Source organism: Anas acuta, chromosome 7, assembly GCF_963932015.1.
Source record: "Anas acuta chromosome 7, bAnaAcu1.1, whole genome shotgun sequence".
NCBI classification, from domain to species: domain Eukaryota; kingdom Metazoa; phylum Chordata; class Aves; order Anseriformes; family Anatidae; genus Anas; species Anas acuta.
This window is the reverse complement of record NC_088985.1, coordinates 32,243,419-32,262,049: the sequence shown is the minus strand read 5'-3', so window position 1 is coordinate 32,262,049 and position 18,631 is coordinate 32,243,419. Positions and strand designations below refer to the sequence as shown.

General features: G+C 45.3%; 1 long non-coding RNA gene across 1 annotated transcript in view; it reads left to right on the top strand.

Annotated features, from left to right (window-relative positions):
- Positions 1-18,631, top strand: part of LOC137859812 (uncharacterized) — a 30,508-nt gene that overhangs the window by 6,119 nt on the left and 5,758 nt on the right. The window contains exon 2 of the long non-coding RNA XR_011098572.1: positions 10,858-12,300. This is a non-coding gene — a long non-coding RNA (uncharacterized lncRNA). The remainder of the gene's footprint in view (positions 1-10,857; positions 12,301-18,631) is intronic.

Here is an 18,631-nt window from a genome sequence, read left to right as displayed (position 1 = left end):
AGTTTTGGCCACTTGCTCTGTGGGGATAAAACAACTCCAAAAGAGACACCAGGGAAAAGAGCTGTGGTGGAAAGTTGACCTCAGATTCTTCACTTGTGCCCTCTGATGTCTCTCAGAGCTGTGTTCATCGCAACCCTGACCACAGCACTGGTACAGCTGTGAAGTGTCACCTCTTTCTCCCAGCTGAGGGGGAAGCTAAACAAGAGGTTGGGAGTTTTAACTAAATGTGTCACTGCTGGAGAGCAATGCCACCGAAGCTAAAAGCTATGGAAATTTGTTTTTTTTTAAAAATAGCTTTTTGCCACACGTCCCTCCAGGACCAGTGAGAAAAACACCTCCAACAGGAGAGCCCATCTGTTTGCTGGTCACTGGCAGGCTGGGAAACCTGAGACTGTGCTACTGCTCTTTCTTGCTTGGTATCATCATATGTTTCTGTAAAGAAGAATAACTCCAGCACAAGACGGTCACTGAGAAAGGCACTGCCTCACCTCACTCTGAGGGGTGAAAAAAATACCTGACCTCTTGGCATTTTCCATAACAAGGAATTCTTTTCTCCCAGCAAAGCCTTTCAAGGTGACCAAGGGAAATGTTCTCAGCCTGACTGTTCCTTGCTTATGGGCTATGTAGATTTTTGACTTGTTTGATTCTGTAGATTTGGATGCTCCTCCTACTAGGTAATAAAACCATTATTCACTAACAAATTGAACATGCAAGACCGTGACTTTTATAAACAGGTAGGGTGTTATCTGTTAGGGAAGAGAGCCTCCAGGCTATCACAGAAGCACATAATTTACATGAAGTGAAGGATGTTCCTGAGATCCTGGGATGACATGGTGGCAGAGGTTATCTTTCATTGCAAGGACAAGAAGAGTGGCTTCTCAGGCTCACTTTCCTGGGGGTCTCCAGAGTGTTTTTAAAATAGGTTAGAGAAGTATCTGTCAGGAGTGATATAGACAGAGTTCCTGTTCTTCACCCACTGTCTGGGTGGGAAGAAGACCTCCTGGAGACTGCCCCAGATCTCTCTTGTATGATTCAGTGATAGGTTCCTGCCTGGACAAGCACAGGAACCAGTCTCAGCCAAAGGAGGTGGAAAAGTTGCCTAACACGGGATTATACAACTAGGATAACTCATGGGCTAACTTGTGGCTGTGCACCTCCTAGCAGCAGACCATAGAGCAGACTGCAGGCAGCTTTTACTGAGCAAAACCACTGTATTACTAAGGGACCTTCTTCTGCCACCCTGCAGTCCTTGCTCCTGGAGTCCTTTCTGCACTGTGACACAACCTGCATGCTAGGAAGTAAAAGCTTCAGCAACATGCACGGCAGCACTTTTTTGTTGGGACTCCTTGGTTAGCCCTTCGTGCCGCCCTCTGCTGTGATCCCTGTGCTGCCATGCACTTGAACCTTGTGTCCTTTAGGAGGCCTGGCTGCTGGGGCCCCACAACACAGGCACGGAGGAGACGTGGCAGGTTGAGAAATACTGAGCTGTAGTGTTGACCTGGGCTTTAAAATGTCTGATTTTACAGGTGAAGTGCATGGCATGGGGCTCGGGAGTAGAGGAGTGGTGGTTGTTTAGCGATTGGGAATGGAAACAGTGTCTTGTGTAGGGGAAAATTTAGTGACAGGAATGAGAAGAAGAAACCCAGGGACATGTGCTACTTGCAGAAGGTCTCTGTGTCTCAGCAGGACAGGGGCCTTTTCATTGCTGCCTCGTGAAGGAAGCAGCCTGTCCTGCTCCAGATGTGTTTTATACCTCCATCACACGCTTCTTGCTGCGTGAAAAGCAATTCCCTCACAAATGGCCCTTCATTAGCTGTGGGGTCATGTCAGAAACAATCACTGGTGTATCGCTGATGTGGCCAACGTGTCTTGTGAACTCTCTGACCCTAGCAGTCAGCAGGATTTCTTTATGAGAAGCACTAATACGAAAAGCATTAGCATTAATGAAAGAGCTCTCGACCTGCTTGGTGAGAGGGGTCAGCAGAAGTTTACAGACACCTTTGCCTAACATTCCTATCATGTCTTGGGTCTTGTCTTGTTTTTCATAGGCTCTGATTAATAATATAATTCTCAAGTTCTGCTACGGTCTTTCAAGCCAGCAGGAATCTAGAAAACATGGAGGCCACCCTAACTGCCGGCCATCACCCATTTGTTGTTGAGAAACCTTACCCTCATGCTTCTCCTGACCAGGTTAGGAACATCCTTAATGAACAGAACATCAGTTTTCCAACATCTCTCAATCCAAAACTTTCTTCCTAGAGGATGCAGTGATACATATTGTAGGACCTGAACAGCCTTTAGCAGCTACAAAGAATATTGCAGAGGAAGACAGCAGATGACAGAAACAGGGGCCCTTGTGCTCTTCCCTGTGCTCCCAGGGTGCTGAAGGGGGCTCAGCTGCCATGGCCCCGGGCTGGGAGCTGAAGGCTTGGTGGCTCAGGGGTCTCTTGGCATGCTGAGAAGGGGAGAGCACTGGAGATTTTTCTAAGTGAATGGCAAACCATTTTCACCTTCAGGATGGGCTTCCTGTGTCTATAAAGATGTGGGCAAATGCAGATTAGAATCTTGCATACATTTGGGATTCCTGGTTCTGTTCTTTGCAGCACCAACTGGTGCATTACGTTTAATTTCTGCCCCTTGCCTCATGCCAACTGCAGCACTGATTTACAGCCGTGCTGAGCAGCTGGGAGTGGAGCTATCAGTAACTGTTTGGTCAGCCTTACAGAAGTGGTAGGATGTGCACAGGTAGGAGCAACGACTGTGGCAGTCTCAAGACAATGGCATCTTTTTGTTTCTCGCCTGGAGTGCTCTCCTGGCTGTCTGGCATCTCACGGAGCTGGTTACATTTCAGAGAAGAAATATGTGGATGCTTGCCCGAGCTATGGGGCTAAAAGTTCACTTAAAAACAAATGGCATTTCATCCGTCTGACTCTTTGTAGGAGATGTTTACTTACCCCAGGAAGGTGATTGTATCAGCTAGCTTGAATCTTAAGTGTCCTTACCGGCATGCTTTACTTTGATGGGAATAATTTACTCACTGTGATCTCTCAGTTAACTTTCCTTGCCCGATTGAAATTTTCATTCACTAGGATGGGGTAACCAAACCTCAGCTTTGCTGAAGACATGGGACAATAAAGAGGTGGCGATTCTGGCTCACAGGTCAGCCTTGTGGTGAGGCTGCCAGTGACTGCCCGGAGCACAGAGCCTTCTGTATGACGAGTGTGGGGCTGACACATGCACTGTCCTCTCAAAGTCCATATCTACATTCAGCCTCCAGGAGCTGCAGCTCTTCCAGGACCACTTACAGCAGGCCAGGAGGGTTGAACGACTAAGGGTGGAAAGTGGGAGTGCTGCAATGCCAGGGACTTCAGCTCTTTGATCCTTGTTACCCAGTGTCACCAGATCTCACCTTAGAGAAAGAGAAGAGGCTGCCCGGGGAGAGGTGTGGAATATTTCATACCCCGGTTAGGGTAAACATTAGCTTCTGTGGGAGTAGCTTTATTTCTGGATTTGTTATGCTTGGTTTGTCTCGCTGGCTTTAAATATTTGTACAAGCGACTAGAGCTATGCAAACTGTGCCTAAAGGAAATGTGAAACAGAGGACAAGAACTAACTGGAGGTACCAAAATTTGTCAGTGTCCTAACTGAAAATATTATGATGGAAACTGAAGAAATATGGGAGAAGCACAGGGAAGAAATTACTTTCCTCCAACCTGAGGAAGTGAAGGTCCAGGGAATATGACAGAGAAGCTAGAGGTGAAAGTGTCTGTTTAAACAGGTTTGTAATTTACAGTGTCTTTGAAAGCACTCATTTATTTGTGTTTAGACAAACCAGTAGGCTGGGAGAATGCTTGTAAAGTTACCGCTCAGACACGTTGGCTTCTGCTGCGGTGTTTATTGTCAATATTTACCTTGATTTTTTGGTAAAGATTTACAAAAAGTACAGTGGCATTTTAGCAACTGTGCAGATCTGGTCAATATAGCCTCTGTCCCGTAACCCAGGCCCTGAGTGGTGTTACAAATGCACATTGCCATTCACACAAGGCAGGGCCGTTCACCACTCCTACAGGGAGCGAGTTTGGGCAATGGTGCTGGGATTAGAAATTGCTAAGCCTGGGACACGCCACCCTACCGACACACAGCCTCCTGCCTCACATATCAGGTCACAGGACTACGTTCACAAGTGTCGTAACTCTAGCTGAAAACAAATAGGTGTTTTTTAAATGAATCGATTCTTTCCTGCCAGCTGCTGTAGTTGAAGACAATGCTTACTAAGAAAAATACAGTACTGCCAAATGGGAAACCCTGAGGAGCAGAGATCTCTTGATATGCAGGGAATGGCAGTGGTGGGGAATAGTTGCTTGGAGTGCAAGTACACTGGGGTCTGCCTGTGCTAAAGAAATGTTTCATTCCTGCTGCTTCCTTAACTGCTGCTTAAAAACAACTCAGCTGACAGTACTAATGGCATAAGCTCATTAGAGTGAGAGAGAAATGAGGGAATGGGTTTCCTCTAATGGCATTGTTCTGTAGGCCGGTACCTGAAAATCATTTCTAGCTCCAGTTTTCTGAATGGGGAGGGGTGGGGGGACCACTCACTTTGGTGTGATGTTAATGAGACCTTGGCTGCTGAGTTCATCCCCTGGAAGAAAGAGGGGGGGGTAGCTGATTGCTTGGATTTTTGTGTTCATGACTCGGCTTGGACACCCTGACTTCCCCCTACTCATTGGAGAGCTGCTTTTGTCTTCTTTCCTGAAGCCAGTCACTCACTAGAAACATAGCCAGTGCCACATCCGAAAATTGTCTGAAAATTGTCAACATAAGAGAGGGGATAGCAGTCAACCAGGCACTATTTTGGGGCAGTGCAGAAATGAAACTCCCCCTGCCTCATTCCAGTTCCTTGGGCCATCCGTTCTACTGCATGAAACTCTGTTTTGATATTACTCATGGTTTCGGCTGGTTGGTTGCCTCCAGACTGTTCACTCATTCCTTTGATTGCAAGCAAGCAGAAATCTCATTCAGAAATTGGAAATGTTTCCTATTGTTTCATGAATGCTTAAAGGAAATAAAAGTTAAAATATTCTGCAGAGCGAGGGAAAGACTTAACAGCCTGCCAGCCCCTTGGAGCGGCATGTGGCTCGTTCAGCTCCGGGAGGAGCCTCAATTCATGCCCCCAGCTCCCTGAAGTATTCACGTGTTGTAAACTGCTGCAGACACTTCTGCGAGTTGGCAAAAAAAAAAAAAAAAAAAAAAAAAAAGCCTGCTGAAACTTGCTGCATGTGACGGTAAGATATTTTCCATCCCTGCTCTTGCAGAGCAGCATGTCTCGGTGGATGGGCTTCATTCACTACTGTACGTGCAAATACTCCTCCCAGGAAAACATGCAGGCTTCGGAAGACAGCACCCGACAGAAAGGACTATGTCTTTTGCCTCTCTTTTCCAAATGAATTTGTGAGCACAAGGAAAAAATGCCTTCAGGAGGCTTAAAAATAGTTCTCATAGCTGGAATATTTTTGCCATATTTTCTACATAACCTTATCCACTCTTACTCCCCTGTTAAAAAGTGCAGCTGGAGAAAAATAACAGAAGCAGCAAGTGCTATCTGAGAACTATTTAACGTGGTAGCGTTGTTATCTAACAGGATTTGAAAACGATATCTTGGAAAATCTTAATTTTTAAAGCTTCATGTTCTGGCAAAAGGTATGCTAGAGATTAGCACTGCAGTTATGATTAGAGCACAATGTGCGTTATCCCCTGATTTTCCCTTTCATATAGCACATTATGCTAATCGCACTGTACTCCATTTTTCAATAAAAGGTCAACAGTGCACTGTTTGTGCAGAATGTGCAATTTAAACTTCATGTCTGTCATTAGAGATAATCTAGGTTTGCTGTATCAAGTGAGGTTGTCATAGAAACTAGACCTGAGATCTCTGTTTACAGCCTTTGGAGAATAAACACTTTGCATTTATTTCACTGAAAAATAGGCGAACAATTAAATAAGGTTTGAAAACAAAACCATAATGGCCCAGAGAGAGATGTCATTCATCAAAAATCAATATATGTTATGCAGCTGGTAAACTCAAAGCATTCAAGCAGTTGACTGACAGCAATAGTGAAATATTTCCCAGGGGGAGTAAGAGAGTAACTGATAGTGTATCATAATGCCTGGAGCAGAATTAATTTAAATTTGCTAATAAGTTTTGTTCCAGGAATTACAGAACTGAAGAATATTTGTTTAAATTGTGCTTTATGTCAGGTAAGGCTTTTTTTTTGTGTGTGTGTGTGTGTGTGTGCTGGCTCTGTGGATGCTTTTCATAGCGTTAAGAGGTATATTAGTGTTGTTTTTTTTTCCTATTACATTCCTTATCTTTCTATCATAACTAAGCTTTTCACTGTGGATTGTAGCAAGGTTTACAGGCATCCTAAAAATATCTCTGGTATCTGCAGCTTCATTAGTGAGCAAAAGGCCTCCAAGCTTACACCAGGGCTTTAACTTGCTCTTTCTGTGACATGCCATTAACTTGTAGAGCTCACCTTTGCCAGGCAATGGTATTTAGCAATGTTTCAGAAAAGGATTGGGGAAGTATGTGGACAAAGATGGCTTCTGTTTGTGTAGTACAGTAAAATCACCGAGTCTATCAATCTCTGCTCCTCAGGGCATAATCACATTGCCAGCTGGGTGTTTATGGAGGGCTTTTGTCAATGGCATAGCATTACTCTACTGACAAGATGAATTATGTGGATTGTTTGTCTTCCGAAGCATCTAAATATTGCCTGATGTCCACACACACACAGTCTCTTAAAAGCATGAATGGACGGTTTGTTTACCACAGCCTTAGCCACAAAGGCATAGCCCAAATGGGAGGCCTTGCCAGCTTTTGAAAAGAAGGTGAAACAGGAAAATGAAGCAAATCTGGACACAAGACAGAATAGCTGGCAAAACCCACAGCTAAGACAAGCTGAACAAAAAGCTTTTAATATTTTTCTGTGTCAAAGTAAGCACTTCCCTCCCAGCAGACAGGTCAACTGGATTCTTCCAGGTGGGATATGGCCACGCTCTGCTTTTGTGGTGTGGAGCAAGAGGCTGCAGCCTGGTGCTTTCTGTGGGTGGGAGCTGTGCACAGCTCTGTTTGCTGGGGGGGACTTCTCCCCCTTTCTGCCAGCAGTGAATGTGATCTGTTAGTCCCTAAGGGTTGTCCCCATTATCACATTCTCCTGGGAAACAAGAGGGCAATTTTGCAAAGGGTCACCTTTGTTGTGTTATGCCACTGGTGCTACAGAGTGCCCTGTGTCCAAACCCTGAAATGACAATTGCACCAAATACAGGCTGATGTTCTGCCATTTGTAAGGCATCAGCTCTGAGAAGCAGCCCTTGTTTTTTGTGGAAGTGTTCTCTTACCAACACAAAAGTGCTTGCGCAGTAATCTGTAAATGCAGTTTTTCTACCTTTTCAGAGCAGAAAAATCTTCCCATACTTGACGTGTTTGCTCAGCAGCACAAACTTCCCTTCTAATTATCTGCTCTATTTGTGGTTCTTGACCTCAGCTGCATCAGTACCGTGGAAGGTCTGCGAATCAAGTCCTGGCTTGTTGAACCGCCATTTGGACAATTTTCATGATTCAATATAAAGTGAACCTGTGCTAGCAGGAAGATGGGCCTTGAAAAACATTTTCTGTTATGCCTGTGCTGATGTTGGGTGACTGGCATTGCACTGGATGGAATAACGAGAAACCCATCGACCGTAATAAGTTGTTTATTCAGGTCTCAACTTCCCTCAGAGATTTTCCTGTAACTGTGCCGTGTTAGCACAGGGGCCCCGAGTCTATGGGCACCTTCAAACAGAGAAACACAATGACGGGCTCATAGGCAGCATCTACACTTGACTGAACAGCCTCAAAGGCGTGGATAACCCTGGGGGACATCTGCCAGTGTGCCTGCAGGCTGGGAGCATGGCCGTGTTGGGGAGCAGCATGGGTGTATTCCTGGAGCTGTGGGTGCTGGGGGCTCCCTGACCTTTATTGCACCAAGTTTTAATGCACTCTGCTGGTAATGCTTTCATTTCCACGTCACAAAAGTGTAGGTTGGTGGTCACACCATACCCAGATACCCCTTCCAAATGAAGAGATGCTGGCATCCTGGCTAGCTCCTTGGTCTAAGCATGGTGAACTGAAATGCATTTTATGTGCCCTGGAGGGAAATCTGTACTCTGACATCGTCTGTGACAAAAGTCCCACTGATTTTGGAGAAGAACAGAATTCACCTCTGTATAAATAATGCCTAGTGTGGCATCAGTCTTCGGGATGGAGAAATGACTGCCAAGTGGGAGGGAGAGTTCTCACACAACCCTCTGTTATTAGGTTTCATTTTTATGTATATGGCAAAAACAAACAAACAAACAAAAAACTTGGCCTGGCAAGTTGTTAGCTGGGGTCTTGCTTTCCAAAAGCTTACTAGATAGGACGCACGTTTTGAGTTATGCTGCAGTAGGTTTTTGGTTATATATGAATCCCTTTGTCCTTTATAGGAAGGTGAGTGGATATCCAAGTGTACCCCGAACACCATTACTGTGTTTCCCTGCTGGCATCATTTCATTTTCTTTTGAGTATCTACAGTCATGTTCCCCAGGTAAATGATTTTCCTTGCAGTTCTTTGCATGATAAGAGCTCCATTGTGCTCAGCTGAGATTTTTCCTTTTCCAGTTTCAGGTGGAGGGAGGAGGGACGAGCACAGGTTTCTCAGCTTGTCCTGGTCTTGTTACACAGCGGAGCAGCTGTCTCTTTTCAAGAGGTTTTCTCTGCTTCCACATTTGCACTCGGCTTGTGCTGGACTGGAGTATGTTAAGTGAATTCTATCTGGGGCCATAGATTTTGTTGATGTGGCAGTTATGAACTCTGAGGTACTTTCTGCAGTTGTTTTTTTAAATCCCAGAGCAAGCTTGCTTTCACAGGCTGAATGAAAAATGGAGACAGGCGATAGCTACTTCATTTGCACACTTCTCCAGGCCTTTTGAGTGGGCTCTGCTTAAGGGATTTTCTGACCTTATCCTCTTAGTGGGAACATTTTGGCATGGGTGCTGATAAGAACAGGGACTGCAGTGCCTCGAACCTCACACAGGAGGCATGTCGGGGGCAGCATGAATCTCAGCTTCTGTCCTCGTGTTAGCAGTGCCACATATCACTGCCTTGCTGCTGGTTCAGATCACTGGTGTGCACAGAAACACCAATTGAGCAGCTGGATCAACATTTCCTGAAGCATTTTTTTGCTCTCAGTTCTGTTCTGGTGGCCTAGCCACCTTATTATAGAAGACAAACATGTATGTGCATGTAAGCATGCGTGCAAGAGCATCCTCCCTGAAGACAGAGCTGCTACCTTTGGTGATAAGCCTTGTGTGAATATTTCTGTTTCCTTGGCAGGTGAGGAAGAGCAGAACTGGGCAACGGGCTGGTTTGGCTGGAGATGCCTCTCGGAGGGCAATTGCCACCCCAGCAGAGCTGCTCCACACCGTGCCCACAGCCCTGCCCGCGAAAGTCGAGGCTGTAGCTGTGACAGCCTCACGATGGAGCTTAATTCCCATCACTGTCCAAAGCTTTCCAGAAGGCTGTGAAGGGAAGGGGTTGATTATAATGGCTCTTCTATGAGGAGTCAAGGTTAATCTACAGAGATCATACACTCGCACATGATGATGCGATATTTGTCACGTTCACCGTGCCCGTTCCTCCGTGACCTCCCTTCCTGTGTTCGTCTTTGTCTGTCTGTGTATGTGCTGGGGAGAGGTGGCTTTTTTTCTTTTTCTTTTTTTTTTTTTTTTTCACATAGCACCTGCCACTGCCTCCACTCCCGGGTGCTATGGAGAATAATAAAAATAAAAACTCGGTGCCTCCTGACTGTTTCCCCCAGTTTTTGGGCAGTAGATTCTGTTGCTCCAAAGCATAGTAAGAGCGTTTGGGTCCTGTTGTACAATGCTTTTGTAAAACTGTTGGCTGCAAAGGGCACATCCTGAATGCCTGCGATGAAGCTGATTTTGAAGGGATTGAAGTCAAAAAATAAAATGGCAGCTGAAAATTATGACCCAAATCTACCAGAATTTTTTTGTCAGTTCAGAGAAAATCCGTCTACAGGTTCTGCTTTGGAAGGGCCAGGATACACTGCTACAGCTTACTGCCACCTGCCTCAAGCTCAAAGGTTCTAATGAGTTTTAATTTCTGAATGTCTCTGTTTCTTCTTCTTTTTTTTTTTTTTTCCCATATTTTGAATTTAAAATCCCCTCCCCACCCCCACCCCCAAAAAAATAAAAAAATAAATCCTTATAAATCCTTGGAAAGAATTTCAGTTTGTCAATGGAGTTATTTTCCAAGAGAAAATAATTCAGGATAGTCAATAGTCAGTGCTTTGGCAAAACTGGCATCTATGAACAGAGCACACCACAGAGCTCATATGTGACCCTGGAGCTCAGCAGCTAAATGGCTCAGTCTCCAGCCTGGGCAAGCTTATTTTGTACTGACACTGCATGGAGAGAGCTATGGGGGAGGAGAGGGCAGAAGCTGCTTGTTAATGTTTTTAATTCCTCATTTACTATCAGGCAGCACCATATGGAGCAGAGTGGGGCACATAGAGAAAAGAGGGATGGATGGCATTTTTCCCTTGAGCTTCTCGTAGAAGACAAGGAAAGTGAATTCTCTGCAGGTAGCTTGAGCCTTGCCAGGAAAGTGGCTTTTATGATTGCTGATGGTGGGGAAGACTTTTTTTTAATCAAATGTGTGGGCTTTGGGATTTTTTGTTGTTGTTCTTAATAGGATGAGTGGGATTGACTTATGCCACTGTAATATTTTTGTAATGCCAGTGCATTATTTCCTTACAGCACTCAGAAGTACACCAGGCAGTTGTCACAATCAAATATTATTTATTTGGAGACTCTGTAGGATGCCCAGGCATCTGAATGGCTCTAAAAGAAACACTGCTGCTTTGACTGATTGTGCAATGGCACTTTTCCTCCCAGCTGCATCTCATAATCTCCGACTGCCAGCAGACCTGTGGTGAACAGAGACACTTCCCCTGCTCAACTGCTTCTCCTCCGACATCTCTTCCTCCCTCAGGTTGCATCATCTTTCTTCCAACGACTGCTCAAAGACAAAAAGCTTTGCACAGGCTCAAAAGCCAAAGGTTTGGAGAATGGGGGGAGGTGGAGAGGGGCCTGCCAGAAAAGTGATGCCCTTGAGGAGGGCATCGTGCTCTAACTTCTGCTCAGATGGTGCTGGAGAGCTGCTGTGAGCCCTGAAGTGCTGGGAAGACGCAAAAGAAGTGTGAGTGGAGGCTTGGGACCAGCTTTTTAATGAACTTTGGAACTGTGACATCCTGAACCTGATGCTGTGACTGGTCTGTGTGAGCCAGGCTGCTTTGTGTTAGCAGAGAGGCCACAGCACAGAGCCCCTCTAGTGCCTGGGCAACGAGACCAAAAATTGTGTGTGCAGACATGGTGCTCCTCTGGCTCCCAGCTCCTCTGCTAGCAGGGTGCCTCTCCAGCCCTGGGGAGCAGATAAAGCTCTTGGCACGGCTGCTTCAGCTCCCCTCCAGCCTCACACACCCTCAGCTCAGCGTGCTGCAAATTTAAATGATTTGAAAATCATTATTTGCCAGCTTCCCCCTTAAATAGGGATTAGTCTATCTTCTATCTTATTCCTTGCGCTGAGGTCATTGTTTCATAGCTGCCAGGCTGCGACCTCAGGACTTCAACTCTTAATTAGATTTTAGGACTGCTTTCTTTATCCATAATGGATTTGCAATGAAGTCAGAAATGAAAAGTGAGGTCTGTAAAAGACTGGGTTGAGGGTAGCTCAAAAAAAAACAACCCTCAACTCTCTCTCATAAGCATGATATATATCTCCCTTGGCAAAAGATGTGCATACACATGTCAAAAATGGTATATACACATCATCTTGGTATGGTTTGGAAATAGGGAGGTACTTGGTGTCCAGCTACTGATCTTCCTTTAGAAGTGGGTTTTGCCTTCTCTAATCCATTCTCAAAAGCCTCAGCACGCACTCCACGAAGGTAATTAGATGTTTGAAACAGGTCAGTGTGTGCTGGGGGTCTTGTCTGTCCTGCCTATTCAGGTCCTATGAGCAGCAGCATCTACCCACAGATGCTTGGAAAAACCTCTTAGTGGAGAGGGTGAGGAAGGGTGGTGTAGGATTTCATGCTTCTGCTCCCCCCATCTAACCCCATGTAACAGGTGTGCAACCTGAAAGAAGCTTACACAATCCCCAGCGAGAGGTAGTGGAGGAAGGTCTGGTGCTCCTCACAGGTATGGGCTCGGGGAAATGGGCACAGGAAGGGTTGGATGTGGTGCTTGGGGACAAGGTTTAGTGGCTGACATTGGTGTTAGGGGGATGGTTGGACCAGGTGATCTTGGAGGTCTTGGTAGGTGGTATGACTGGATGTTCCACACGCTGCTGCTGCTGTCAGCCTGCCTGCCTCTTTGTGTTTATGCGTTAGGGCCTGGAGTAGTTATGAAGGAACTCTGCTAGGAGAAGTGTGTACAGAAGTGTCTCCTGATCAAAGCAGAAGATGAGGATTCAGGGTTTCTGATCTGCCTCCCCTTTGATTTGACTAGTTGGTACTTTATTCTTTTAAAGCCCACGCTGCAAAGTGGATGCAATGTGGTGAGTGGTGGTGTTTGCAGCGCTGAGGGACACGCTGAGGTGTCACACCGGGACACCTGATGTGCCTGCTGCTGAGGGTGAGGGAGATCTGTGCTGAATCTCCCAGTATCTGCCAATGCCAATCTGTTAGATCTGCTGGGAAGTGTTTAGCACACATGCTCCAACTCTCAAACTTCCAAATTTGTGCAGAAGAAAGGCCTGCTTAGGCTGTTGCTAATCCCTGAGAGGTGCTGGCTCCCCCTGTCCGGCTGGCAGCCTTCCCAGCCCAAGCCTCCGTGGCCCGAGGCAGCAGAGAGGCTTTCAAGGAATGGATGAGAAAGGAGATAGGTCACCTTGAACTTAAGGGGTCTTCATCCTATTTCTAACCTGAACCCCGCTGGACTGGGACTGGCTGCAAGTGGTTCTCCTCCACCAGTTGCTCATTGGCCTGTACAAAATGCAGGCAGCAGATTTAGCCACGATGTTGCCAAGTCTCCAGGCTCCCCGTGAGCAACACACTTCTGGCCCTTGCTGTGCAGAGCTTCTCCAGCTGTAGTGTGAGGGGTTGCTTGCTCTCCATGATATTTCTGGGGAGGGAGATGGGTTTTCTACCCCACACAGTGACTCACAGCCGAGAGAAACACAAAGCCACAAGCTCACAGGCTAAGTTTAGCCCGGTGTTTGGCTTGCTGTGTGCGTCTCATGAGACCTCTTTCATGCAATTTGTATTAACTCTCATTCTTCATTAAGATAGCATTGTGTTTTGTGGCAAAATGTAATGCTGGGCCAGATAACATGAGGAATAAGCTGCAGGAGCTGGAATCACCCCACCTACCTGCGGCACCCAGCTGGGGTGGCTCTCTCTAAAGGTCCCTTGTAGTCAGGGACCTTGCTTTGTGATGGTGGCAGCTCTGGGGGCTGCAGCAGGACATCTGCTCCTCCACTGCCAACAGGAGGAGAGGAAGGTGATGAGGATCCTAACTCAGGCGCTCAATGGTGAACCTGTGCTTGAACTTGGTGAACTTTCCCTAGAAATGATGTTGACAGAAAAATTCAAATAATTCCATGCTTCAGGCTCACAGTTTGCTGGTAAAATACATTTGCAGTGTATTTTACAGAGTATAAAGGACTGTGGTGGCATCGCTGCTGGGATGCCCATACAGGAGCACAGGGCAGGAAGGGAGCAATGAAAACCTTGCCCCCCCTCAGGTGTTATCACAGGGAAAGTGTCCTGTTGAGATAGGACTCTGGGTATTGTGCCAGTGTCAGTTTTACTGCAGTGCTTTCCATATTTCACATGCCTAAATTAGATGGTCTCTTTAGGAGTTTCTCTGTAGGAAAGATGTTTCTTGTGTGCCTCAGAGCTGCTGAGCTCTGCTTGGGCAAGACCTGAAAGGGTAAGTCTAGAAAATAAACTTTATTTATTTTTTTTTGAGACAGCAAGATGCTTTCTGCCAGTTACAAAGTTTATGCTTGGAAACAGGGCACAAGCCATGCCTTAGGCATTGCCAAGGATCCTCTGCAGTGTTCGGGGCTGGCTTTCTGCTCTGAGCCTCAGCTGGTTCAGCTGCATTTAGAAGTTCCCATTCAGTGGGTGTTTACCCTGATACAAAGTGAATTTGCATCTCATTTCCAATTCTTTCTTCCTGTGCTACTGCCTGTTTCATTCCCCTGAGACATTTACATGGCCTCTGATTTGATCCAGTCTTTGTCAGGAGGTGAGCCCTTGCTGTATTTCACTACAGATCAAGTAGGCCAGCACTTTCCCAGGGGTTAAGCATTCACCGCTGCTGAGACATATGATACGAGCTAAGGTTTTATCAGAGGGTGTGAAAACTGCTTTCCTGCTCCTGCCTGCAGGAGCATTGATTGGGCATGGCTTGCTCCCCGCACCGAGTTTCAAACCAGCAATGCACAAATATAGCACAGGTGGCAAACAGAAAGAAGCAGCAACAGGGTAGTGAGAGGTTAAGCATGTTGACTTTGCAACGTGCAACATCTCGAAAGGTCTTTGGATGCCATAAGAAGTGCCTGAGGAGGTATAACGATCCTGAAGGGCAGAAAGTCAGCCCCACGGAGCACTGCAGGCTCTGGATGAAGCCCCACGTTGCCACCTGCTCGCTGACATCTTCCTCTTCCTCCTCTCCCCAAGGCAGCTGACACGAAGCAAAGGAAGGACAGCGTTTGTCCACAGATGTGCCGTGCTGACTGCTTAATTTAGCAGTCTCTTTGGCAATTCCTCCGTGCCCAAAGCTGTCAAGAGAAGCTTCCGCGTGGTGAGGGAAAAAATAAACAAGTCAAAGGCTTCATTAGGGAACAAGTCCATCGGTCGTGACTGCGGGGGGAAGATGAAGCCCTCTGCTTTCCTGGGGCTCTGTAGCAGGTTTTCCTGTCTCGTATCCTTTGCATTCGCTTCACCTTGGAGTTGTTGCTGGTGACCCCAGCGTAGCTGTCACACAAGCATAAATTGGATGAGAGCTAATTAACTGTCAAAACCCAGGGCAAAAGACAATAAACCCCTGCTTCACCTCCTGGTGGGTTTTAGTCTTTTCTCTTTGATGTGACAGCTTGTCCTCCGTTCCTTTTGCAAACAACTCACCATTGCAGAGGAAATGCAATACAGCAAGGCAATCACTTATCGCCAGTGACAGCGAATAAACATGAAAAATGAGCTTTGAAACACTAAAGGACAATGATCAGAAAGGTTTCTTCTTTCATCCTAAATCATGATGTTTAGCACTCAGCTGTAGTATTATAAGTTATTTATAAACGTCTCAGCTTGTTAGGAAATATGTGCTTTTATATAAAGATAAATAATGTTTTTAATCAGATGATGAATGTACATGCTCTGTGTGGGGAGGGAAAATGGGGGAAAACCAACGCGGCCTCAGTGCAATGTATGGATATTTATGGGGAGGCACCTTACCAATGAAAATATTACCAGCTGACATTTGCTTCCAGGCATGTATGAAACTAACTTGTTTATATTACAGGAAAGCTAATCAAAATTTCTGATGGAACAATTTTCTGTCAGGAAATGCAGTTTCATCAAAATCAGAATGGCTTCTTGGGAGGTGTCAATCGCACACACATTTTCAGCTGAGGAACATTTTTGTCTTGCTTTGCCACGGTTTTTGTTTAGATTCTTCCTAAAATGTTGATGTACTTTAAGAGGGTTTAATTTGTTATATTGCTTTGACATTCTCAAAACAAAATCTTTAAATGTATCAATATGGATGGGTTCAGAACAGGATTTTTTTGGATTGTTGCTTCACAAGAAATTTTAGATTTTTTTTTTTTTTTGGTTCTGATTCAGTGTAAAAAACATGCCAAAATGTCAGTTTTTCATATGACAGAAATTATGTTTTTTTACTCTGCTCCAATTATAGCATTTGAATTTTGAAATTCAAAGAAGCAGAGAGGAACAGGAGGCAGGAGCAAGATGTGTTAAAACCACATTCCCCCCCCCTTCCCCTCCATGTATACATGAATCAGCTTTGGAAAACTCAGCATTTTCCAGTGTTGTTATTGGACTTGGAAAGCTGGCAGGTTATCATTTCCATGCTATTGTAGGCATATTCCTGGGCCCTCTGGGGACACGTTTCATCTGTAAATCTCAGTCCCTACACCTGGGCACTGGATACAAACGCCCCATCCCACTGAAGCCGTTTTTTTTAATTCTCATTTCTGCAGCTCATGAAGGTCCTGGGTCATTTTAGGTGATTGAGTGGTTAGAAGTAATGGAAGCTGCTGTTCTCTGCAGGCTCTGGAGTGTCTTTGGGGACTATGCTGTGGTGTTTGAGGGTCCTCTGTGCCATAAAACAGGTGTTCAGAGGTGCTCCTGTCAAACCAAAACCCGGGAAGGAACAATCCAACAACTGCATTTGTGAAAGAGTCCCCATTTAGGTTAAATAAGCTTAACAGCAGAAAAACTAAGAGGTCTGAATGCCCTCTCCCAAACAAAGTAATGGTGCATCTGCTGTTCTAGCAACTTTTATTTAAAAAATATTCCCAAGTCTTCCACATCCTGCTTAAGGGTGTAAACATGCTTGTGTGTGATTTGTTTTCTTTACAAATAAGTTGTAGCATACTTTGAAGCAGTCTGTGAGCAGTTATGAGCTCATATATTCAAGGTTTGGTTTATCTTGCTCTATGGCTAATAGGTATAATACCTTTGAAAGTTTTTTTTTTCCCTTTTTTTTTTTCTTTTTTTTTTTTTTTTTTTTCCCTGAAATATAAAGCTTTACCTTTCTGCAAACACAGGCAAAATTGAAGTGCAGAAAAAGCCACATTGAAAATGAGGTTACAATATTGCCTCAGCATCCCCTTGCCACAGCACATTCTTTGGGTTATTTAATCTGCTTCAAGGTTAGGGCAACCTGGCTTAGAAAGTCTTTAAGGAGGGTGTAAATCACATGAAAATTGGGCTTTTAACAAGTATGGTGAACACAGATTTACTCTATCTAAAACTGAAACTAAAATTATGTGTAACAATAAACAAAGGTATTTTCTTATTTGATTACAGGGTTACGGCAGCAGTTTTTATTCCAAGAGTACATGCCACCATGCATGTTACCAATAATGTCACCACTTGTTTCAAGCCAGCCTGAATAGGTTCATACTTTTCTTCTTCCACATTTCATGTTTTGCTGGAGTAAATTTGGGGTGGCTCTAGAGTTCACTGGGAAGTGACTTTGGACTTACAGAGGTGGTATTAAAAGTGATTATTTGGCCAGTTGTGTCTGGATTTGTGGCTGATTTTAGCACCTGTCAGGGTAGCTGGTTATAACACTATTTGCTGATCCATGGGTCATTTGCTCATGAACTTGGGTTACAAATGATTCACAGGGGGGTAAACTGGCTTACTGGGAACCCCTCCTGAAATAATCCCTCCAACCTGGGACAGCTTCCTATGGAGCATGTTTTCAGGGATGGGGAAGTAATCCTGTGGCAGCAAAAAGCTCTGCAACCAAAGCACTGTCCCACAAGGAATGGGGTCTCTGTGGCACCGTAGGAAACCCAGGCACTGATGGAGGGTGGTGGGGTGTGCAGGCTGTAGGATGAGCCTTGAAGACTGAAGTCCTCTTTCAGGGAGCTGCAGTTGTTAGAAAATAGGCCTGTCTGGATTTTATCGGCTCTGTTGGCTCCTTTGGGGTGACTTTCATTAACACACAGCCATTAAATGCACAGAGTGACTGATTCCCAAACTGAAAAGTAAAGAGGAGGCACAGCAGTAGCCCAGGAGTACGGGCAAAGATGTACATCTGTGCGATTCCTGTAGCTGAACCCAAGCTGTGTTAGGTTCTTTCCCGAGGGCAAATACTTTATTTTATTTATGGATCCTGAGCTGGGAGAAAGCCTTCATTTTTGAGAGGTTTCAGAGTTATTTCTCTTCTCTCTCCCACTTGTTTTATTTAACTAGCTGTGGCGCTGCCTATCAGTTCACATGATAAAAACACTCTCTTATAGGAATCAGAAAAGAAATCAACCCCATAATAAACTAAACTCTCCTCCCTTTTCTTGGTTTCCAAATGAGGTAGCTGTGGAAATGTTCATACCTCAGGCACGTTTAAATTCCCTGCTCTCTAGAATTCCCTTCTACATAGCTCATATGCTAGACACAAACCTTTTAAAATATTTTATTTTCTGAACATAACCAAAGAGATTTCTGTGCCCCAAAGCTTCACAATCCAACACTGCTCACACCTTCAACAACGCCATAACCCTGGCAAGCAAAATTGCCCTGAAGGACTAACTTTGGGAAGGGCTTTAGCCTTAAATGAGTAGAAAAGCTGCTTTGTTCCAGTTATTGTTGAGAAATCTTGGGCCTTGTTCCCTATAACACAGGAGCTGGCACAGGAGAACCGCTGGGTGATGCTGGCTGCAGAAGGCTGTCCGTGATGCTTCCAGCCTTAGCAGAGCTGGAAGCCAGCATGCTCCTTGTCTCCCTCTGCCCACAAAAGGTCTGGACTGGTGCCACCGGGCTGCGTAAGG